Source organism: Carassius auratus, chromosome 19, assembly GCF_003368295.1.
Source record: "Carassius auratus strain Wakin chromosome 19, ASM336829v1, whole genome shotgun sequence".
Lineage (NCBI taxonomy): Eukaryota > Metazoa > Chordata > Actinopteri > Cypriniformes > Cyprinidae > Carassius > Carassius auratus.
In genome coordinates, this window is record NC_039261.1 from 24,823,175 (window position 1) to 24,831,415 (window position 8,241).

Genomic DNA, 8,241 nt, shown 5'->3' on the forward strand with positions numbered 1-8,241 from the left:
TGCACTCGTTGAGTCTTGGCTTCCAACAGCTCCACGGCTTCTCTATCCTGCTTCGACCGCATAGCCAGTCTACTGCTCTGATATGGCAAGATATCCATCTTCCAAAGCCTCTCCACATCCTGCAAAAGCTCGGCAGTTTGGCTCGAAACACCAGTCAGAAGACATTGTTGAGTAGGTGACATCCATTGTGTGAAATGTGCTGGCCCTTGGAGCGTCCATCCCAGCCTTGTGCGAATGGCTACAGGTCCTCCTGGAGGGCCCAATCTCACCGGCTCAACAGGGGTAAGTAAGTTTGGATAGTCTGCTCCAATCAGAATGAGTGGCTTAACCCGTTCAAATGACTCCAGGGGAAGATCCGCCAAGTGCTTATACCTTCCCTTCAAACTGGCCACTGTGGTGTATTTTGCCGGTTCTCCCAAGGATCAAACTCAGTCAGGGATTTTTCTCTCAGAAGAAAAGACTTTATTTTAAGCAAAACAAAGTCGAGAGCTTGTTGCAAGAAGCTCTCTCGAAATGCTAGGTTGCATCTCATTATATACCGTATACAGGGCGTTTCCAAATAGTAAAACTTTTCCTTTAGATTACACTTTACCTAAGTCCCTAGGGAGGGGAGGTCCTTAATGTATGTCTAACCATATGTTATTCATTAGCCCTGTACATTCCTGCACGTAAGCATATTCCTTTCTATCCATTTCCTATAGGATTATAATGGAAAAACAACTAGCAACAAAAATGGCTTGATTCACATTGATTATTCTTGATTGATCAAAATCTTACTAATAAAAATCTTCCACATATTCTCCCCTTTGAGACTTAATAAGTCTCACATTTGATTATTTTTATCCAGAGTGCTACTCCATAATCCAGTCATATTATTTACACTACCTAGTGACTAAATAAGTCACATTGTATTATCCCCAGTGACTAGATTATGAAATTCCACTCTGAGGGATTACTGGACCAAACATCTCTCTCCTAATTTGACGAGGGGTGAGTAAAAGATCCAGTCTCCCTAACCCCTCTTTAATAGTAGACATTGTTAAAAGCATGAATATGCAATTGGTTCAGCATATGCCTGGTTCTCACAGTTTTGTATAAAAGGCATAAAAATACATACACATACAAATACAAATCACATCACACATTGAATATCACAAGATTATAATAGTTGATCTTCAGCTTAGATACCTTATGTATCAATTCCCCATTATTTTGATATATTTGAATTTAATTTGCTTAACTGTGGCTTTGACTAGTGACCTCAATATAGGAAGTATACAGTAAAATAGTAAATATCCTGTCATTAATGCCATTCCTAAAAACTTTTCCTATTTAATTATAAACTATGCTCCACATGTTCCTAATTGTAAATCAAACCAGTCTTACATTTTATGATCTTTTCCAACATTTTCTTTATCACCATTCTTAGCCTTTTCAATTTGATCAGTTCTTCATTAAATGCTCCCTTCTATAAATACAGCATTTTCCCCAAAACATAACACATACTTTTCCTTCTTCAATTCACAAATCTTGAGCTTTTCTATTTTGCTCTTTTCATTCTATTTGTTGCATCCAATTGCTCTATTTTCCCTTCAAATCTTCCTACATCCATATTTCCCTTCTCATAACCTTCCAATTCTTCATCTACCATTACTTAAGATTCTCTTTCCATTTTTTCTTTTCTATTTGTTGGCTCATATCTGCTCCCAAGTATTTTGATCTCAGTAGCAGTCCCATCACTCTCTCATTCCATCTTCACCAGGGAGACTCTTTGCGAGTCGTTGCAATGGTCTTTCCCTCGTTGGCAAGGGTGGGTCGTTACTAGCACGCCCTTCATCCCTCACTTCATGCTGTGTGGAGTTGTTGAAGCTGGTTGGAGTATTTTAAGGTTAGAGATGTGAACTCTGGTGTCACTCTGTAACCGTTTTTCTGATTCATGCAAGGCTCTCGAGATCATTTCTGCACCCTCACTGGTTCTCTTTGATGGGGCGAAGCATTCCTTGGCCTTACTGGAACTGCTGTCACCTGTAAATGGAAAACTTAAGAATTTTTTGTTAGTGTTATCAAGCATGCTAATTTGTTCATCTTGCCAGTCGTCCTTCTTGGTGTGACCTGTGGAAATGTAATGTGGGTTGAGGGCTGTCTTGGCCCCTTTTTGAGTTTTCACAATTCCTGTGCTGTCTTTACTATTTTTTAATTCCTTTCAATTTTATTCTCAACAATTTGCTTATTTAGTTATCTTTTTATTTTGTAAACTGAGTTCCACTATATCACTGGATAATTTATCTAGGCCTATGTTGCTCAGTAGCATAGGCCTTTTGACCTGGAAAACACTCAACCCACTGCATTTATTTTAACAGTCAGAAAGATAATGTTTCATCCTTTTGACACAATCAGCTCCATCATGATATGCTGAAAAGAAAGTTAAATGTGGGGTGGACAGCGCAAGCGTGCTTTGCTCTGCCTTCCCATGTTATACGCTGCGCATGTGTGGCACTGTTTTTCTTTCTGCCACAACAAGGACCTAGGTACTGACCAGGAAACTTAACCAAATACATCCATGGTCATTATTTTACTGGGCATAAATTTGCCCTGTGGGCCCACATTCATATTTGTATACAGCTGTTTGGGCAAATTGATTGAATTGCCTCAGTGTCTCATCAGACACTCTCTTTCATGCCATACAACACCATCATTCATACTTTTTTCACACTCTTTCACTCCCCCTTTTTTTTTTTTTTTTTTTTTTTTTTGCCAAAAACTTTTCTTTTCTTTCTTTCCTTCCTTTTTCCAAAATCTCATAGATTAATTTGTTTAGAATATTAGGCCTAGGCATTGGGCATTTGAGAGAGCCAATTATCTTCTCAAATGTCATGTGTTTGTCTAATTTAAAGTTTAGTCAAATACTTTTTTGTTATTGCTCATGAGCGACTCTGAGAAGAGGATTGGAGATCTCTGCATATCTTGGATCCATGGCCATCAACATTTCCATCTGGTTATCCCCAGTGATGACAGTATATGTGATTTCATGATTTTGGATCTTTGGAATAATCTTTTATTCATTATTATTTTATTCAGTTTTACCTTAGAAAATTACCTTAAAACAAAATGGAGTGACCAATATTTCTATTTTTTCAACCATATAAATCTTTCCTATTGTTCATCAGGATACCCTTTTTTATTTATTTATTTATTCTCTTCTTTCCCAAAGAGCTCAGAATTGTTGTCAAGTATTTAGTTGTGCATTTCCCCCTAGTTGTTTAATGAAACAGCCTTACTATGCCAAATCCAGCTCCATGTTTATGTGATTGGTGAGTCAAGTACTCACTTCTGTCTGTCAAAGTTATTATTTTTCTTTAAGACATGAGGCTGGACTGGAACCTATTGAAAAGCAGATTGAGAAAGTTAGTTACAACACAGAATTTAAGGAAGTGCTGTGAGACCAGTGAATAATCAAGATTAAAACATAGTAAATAAAATAATCAAATAAGATAATTAACATTTGAAGCAGTCTCTATAGTGTTCATTGAATATGCAGGACCTGTGCACTGAAGGGATGGAAGTCCTTCTGGTTAGATCATCAGCCTGGGCTGTTGTACTGGGTCGTCAGTCTGTGTACGGTCTCCGTTGTTTCTCTGCTTCTTCTCAGTCTGGCTTCTGGTTTCTTTCTGCCAGAGTTTTGCATTTCATAATGTTCTTTTCAACCTCAGGAAAAGTCTCAAGTGAAAGATTCACCTTTTCCTGCTTTGATTCAGTCTTTCTCCATGCTGAAAAGTGTTCTTCTCTTTCAGGAGGGGAGGGGAACATCCATCAGCCCCTCCCTCTTCTTCTCTCTGCAGCTGTGTTTGCTGCTTTGCCATTCCTCGACAGACTCCAGTTCATTGCTTTCCTTTGTCAAGGCACTGTTCCAGAAATCATCTGAAAGTTTAACACTCAGAGACTGCATTAATCAAATGTACCTATGTAACTTCTGACCAAATTGTTTCTGAGCAATCAGCTCTTTTTCTAATTTTCACTTTTCAACCTCTTCTTTCAGTGGTCCCTTAATAAAAACAAAATCATCTGGTTGAAAACAGCAGTTCTCTTATTCTTTGTTAGTAAAGCAAGTTCTTCATTGCAGGAAAATGGCAAGCATTTTTTCTTCTTTGCAAAATGCAGAAATCAGCTACCTTTATTATCTAAATATACTGCAATAAAATAAAATAAACCTTCCTTTTATAGCAGTCAGACATGAATATGGTAAAATAGAGACTTCAATCATAATTTTTCTTCTATATTTGCATACATGATTCAGAATAATCCGGTATTTGTGAATTAATGTTTCCTAACCAACATAAAATAATTCCTATTATTGTAAATAAAATAATTACATTTAATTCTTTAAGCAACTAGTTCCCTTCCTATTGTAAAATGCCTATAGCTTTTGAATCAAAATGTCTATTAACTTGGTCACCCAATCTTGCTTTCATTCCACATTGCACAAGTTATTTCTTTTATTTTTGACATTTACACAAGCCCAATCTCTGAAACTCTGTAATGGATTAACTTTCATACTGTCCCAGGGATAACAAGATACAAATTTTAGATGTATTCACATATTAGATTTAAAGTTTTAAGCACGTGCATCTTTTAAATTAATCTATTCAGACAAGTTATTAAATAATAAATACATATCTTATTAATTAATTTATTATTATATCTATATTCCACCATATCTGCCATTTCTATATTAGTCCATTTCTTGGAACATTTGTATTTATTTTTCTCTAAAACAACCTTCATACAGTTGACTTTATTGTTTTAGGGCTCCTGCATTCCTTTCTCAACACCAGCCACCCCCGTCTCTGTAACCTGATCACTCCCAAGTGATGGTCCAGGAGGGGAGAGCACCTCTTGCTCCACCCATGTAATACAACTTTACTGTGGAAACGTCCTCCTTTGTTCTCACTCCCACTACACTGGGCTCAGAAAATTTTCTCCCCTTTGACCCAGACATCCTAAATGCAAAAATCTATTATAGATCTTGGTTCAAACTTTATTGATGCTAATTTCCTAACCTCATTCACACTTTCTGCACACTTTATAGTGCTTATTCTTGCATACTTTTTCCCTTCATTTAAGGGATAATCAGTCATTAATTGTCCTTTTATTATCAAGGCTCATCATACATTCATCCCTCTCAAGTGGATACTAGTTGCGTCCAACTCCACCCAGCCACCCTGAAGTGACAGTCCAAGAATGGTGCGCAACTTTTACCCACCCAACACAGAATTTATTTGTTCACCCATTCATTTGTCCGGACACAAATACATCCACACAACAAAACACACCTCTACCTAGAGCTCCTTAAGGGCCCACCTATTTCTGTCCTTCGAGAATTTCACTTATACATTCTCAAAGCGGTATCCGTGGGACTTTTCCTCGCGATTCCTTAATCTGCTTATCCGTTTATCACTGTCCTACCTAGGCCCAGCTATCCGATAAACACAGACACACAGCATGCCATGTCTTTCTGCCTACACCATATTTGTCTTAAATCGAGGTTGCCTTCCAAGGCCTTCCTATTAATAACCCAAATATGTTCATGCAGTTATTTCTTCTGGAGTAAAACCCCTTTTTCAATTTAGATATCATATTATTTTTCTAAATTTGGAAGAGCAGATTCTAAGTGTCCTTACCACTCAGAACTGACCAGTCAACAACACACACTAATTATATAAGCAAAAATGCTTACCTTATTCTATGGTGGCCACCACTGTGTGTGTTGCTCATCAGTCAGCTCAAAAGCAGTCGTCCACTCTGCTCCTTTCCAGTCCCATCTGGGGTGCCAAATCTGTGGTGTATTTTGCCGGTTCTCCCAAGGATCAAACTCAGTCAGGGATTTTTCTCTCAGAAGAAAAGACTTTATTTTAAGCAAAACAAAGTCGAGAGCTTGTTGCAAGAAGCTCTCTCGAAATGCTAGGTTGCATCTCATTATATACCGTATACAGGGCGTTTCCAAATAGTAAAACTTTTCCTTTAGATTACACTTTACCTAAGTCCCTATGGAGGGGAGGTCCTTAATGTATGTCTAACCATATGTTATTCATTAGCCCTGTACATTCCTGCACGTAAGCATATTCCTTTCTATCCATTTCCTATAGGATTATAATGGAAAAACAACTAGCAACAAAAATGGCTTGATTCACATTGATTATTCTTGATTGATCAAAATCTTACTAATAAAAATCTTCCACACCACCGGATAGGAATGGTCTGCTAGACCCAAACGCTGTGATGTGAACGCTTCCCTAATCTGAAAGTTCCTCTTGGGATTTGCAAGGGGCGATATAGTGAATGAGACAGCGGATCCTCGAAGTGTCTGGAGAGCGTGAGTTGGCATCATGCAAGATTCTCAAGTGCTTCCCATTACACACATCACATAACCTCTTTAGATCACGATGGGCGGCCATATGTGCTCTTCCACATCTCCAACATCTCTTATTGATCCTTATCCATTCAATAACCTCCTCTCTCGTGAGCTTCTGTATTGCTGGACATTTATTAAGGAAGTGTTCTGTACACTCACAAAATGGGCAATATGGCTTTACTCTGCTCTTCCGTTGCTGCATTCCGTTGCTGCACTGAAGGGCCTTCCGTTTTAATCGCTCTGCCCTGTCCACTCTCCGATCCATGCAACACTGTAGCTGCTGGTCTGCTGCGTTTCCTCTCAACTCGATAGCCTGATGTTCCCTGACCACTGATACCTGAAGTGGAGTCATAGCCTTGGCACCATGACTCATAACGTAGCCATTTTGCAAGATCCAGCAATGTATGCGTGTGACCAGAATGCTGGAACATCTGACGACGGAAGTTTGCTCGCATCTCTGGTGGAAGCTTGGTGAGCAATCGAGCAACATGTGAGCCACATCGTAATTCAACCTCCCCATCTGGACCTAACGTCTGCAGCATACCCACAAGTGACTGCACCTGCAGAGAAATCCTCTCAAAGGCAGCTATATCCCCTCTTCCCACCTCAGGTGAATCCATCACCGCAGCGATCCTCTTCAAGGCGACTTGATGCGGCTGTCCAAACTTCTCCGTTAAGGCGATCATTGTATCGGTATATGGCATAGATGAATTAATAAAGGAGTCTGCAATGAGACACGCCTCTTCTAGCTTTACATGATCCACCAGAATCTGGTACTTAAAAAGCTCTGAAGCATTGGCCGGCAACAGATTAGTTAGGGCTAACTTCAGAAGAGAGAACTCCATCGGGTCATTACGAATGAAAAGGGGAATCTTCGGCGTAGGCCCCCGGTACTCCCCTCCCAGTGTCACTGACCCAGGGGAGAAATGTGTACTTTGAGTAGGGTATGACTGATTCATGCCAGGTCGGACTCCACTCCTCCGTGCAGAGCCCACATCTGAATGATAAACAGGGGGTGGATGTGAAACAGTAGAATAAGTTGCTGGCCTCGGAGTACAAACCTTGGCATTGTACTGATCAAAACCTCCTCTAGTCTGGGAAGGGCCTACCACTCTCGGGGTGGAGTGTGAATGAGTGGGAGTCAGGACATTAGAGGCAACACTCTCTTTCATGAGCTGCAACTCGCTCATCATCCGATCCAAGACATTAATCATACGCATTTCTTCACCAACTGCAAACATCGGAGGGTAATCTGGTGTAGGCCACGGTGGGGGAGGTAACTCTTCATTAGGCTCCTCTACCTCTGAAGCCTGAAAGTCATCCGATGTAGCAAGGGGTGGCATGGGCCATCTCTCTCTGGACTGATCTCGCTGTACTGCTAATGGCGCTCTGGCTGAGGCTGTCAATTCAGCCTCTCTAGTATCATGATGTGAAACTGAATCATACCGCATACTCTCACTCAGTAACCTGCTCTGTGGTACTCCCTCCATTCTGTAAGGCATAGGGGTATAAGACTGTCTGGAAGTGTCTAGGAAGCTCTCCTCGAAGCTTAGAGAGTTATCATCTGGAGGCGGGTAAAGCTCATTCCACGTCACATGAGACTGGGAGCTTTGGCTTTCTCTTGGTGTGGGCGGTGCCACTGAACTCTGTCTCTGGTAATGCATAGCACTGACCTCATAGTCTTTCAAATAAGAGGGCTGTCTGATTAAATGCTTAGGCCGGGTGGACATGGCCTGTGATACTCCAACACTCTGCTGCATACTCCCAGCACAGCTACTGATCCGGCTCGAAGGACCACTTAATGTAGCAAAGAGCTATCTGAATTACTAAGT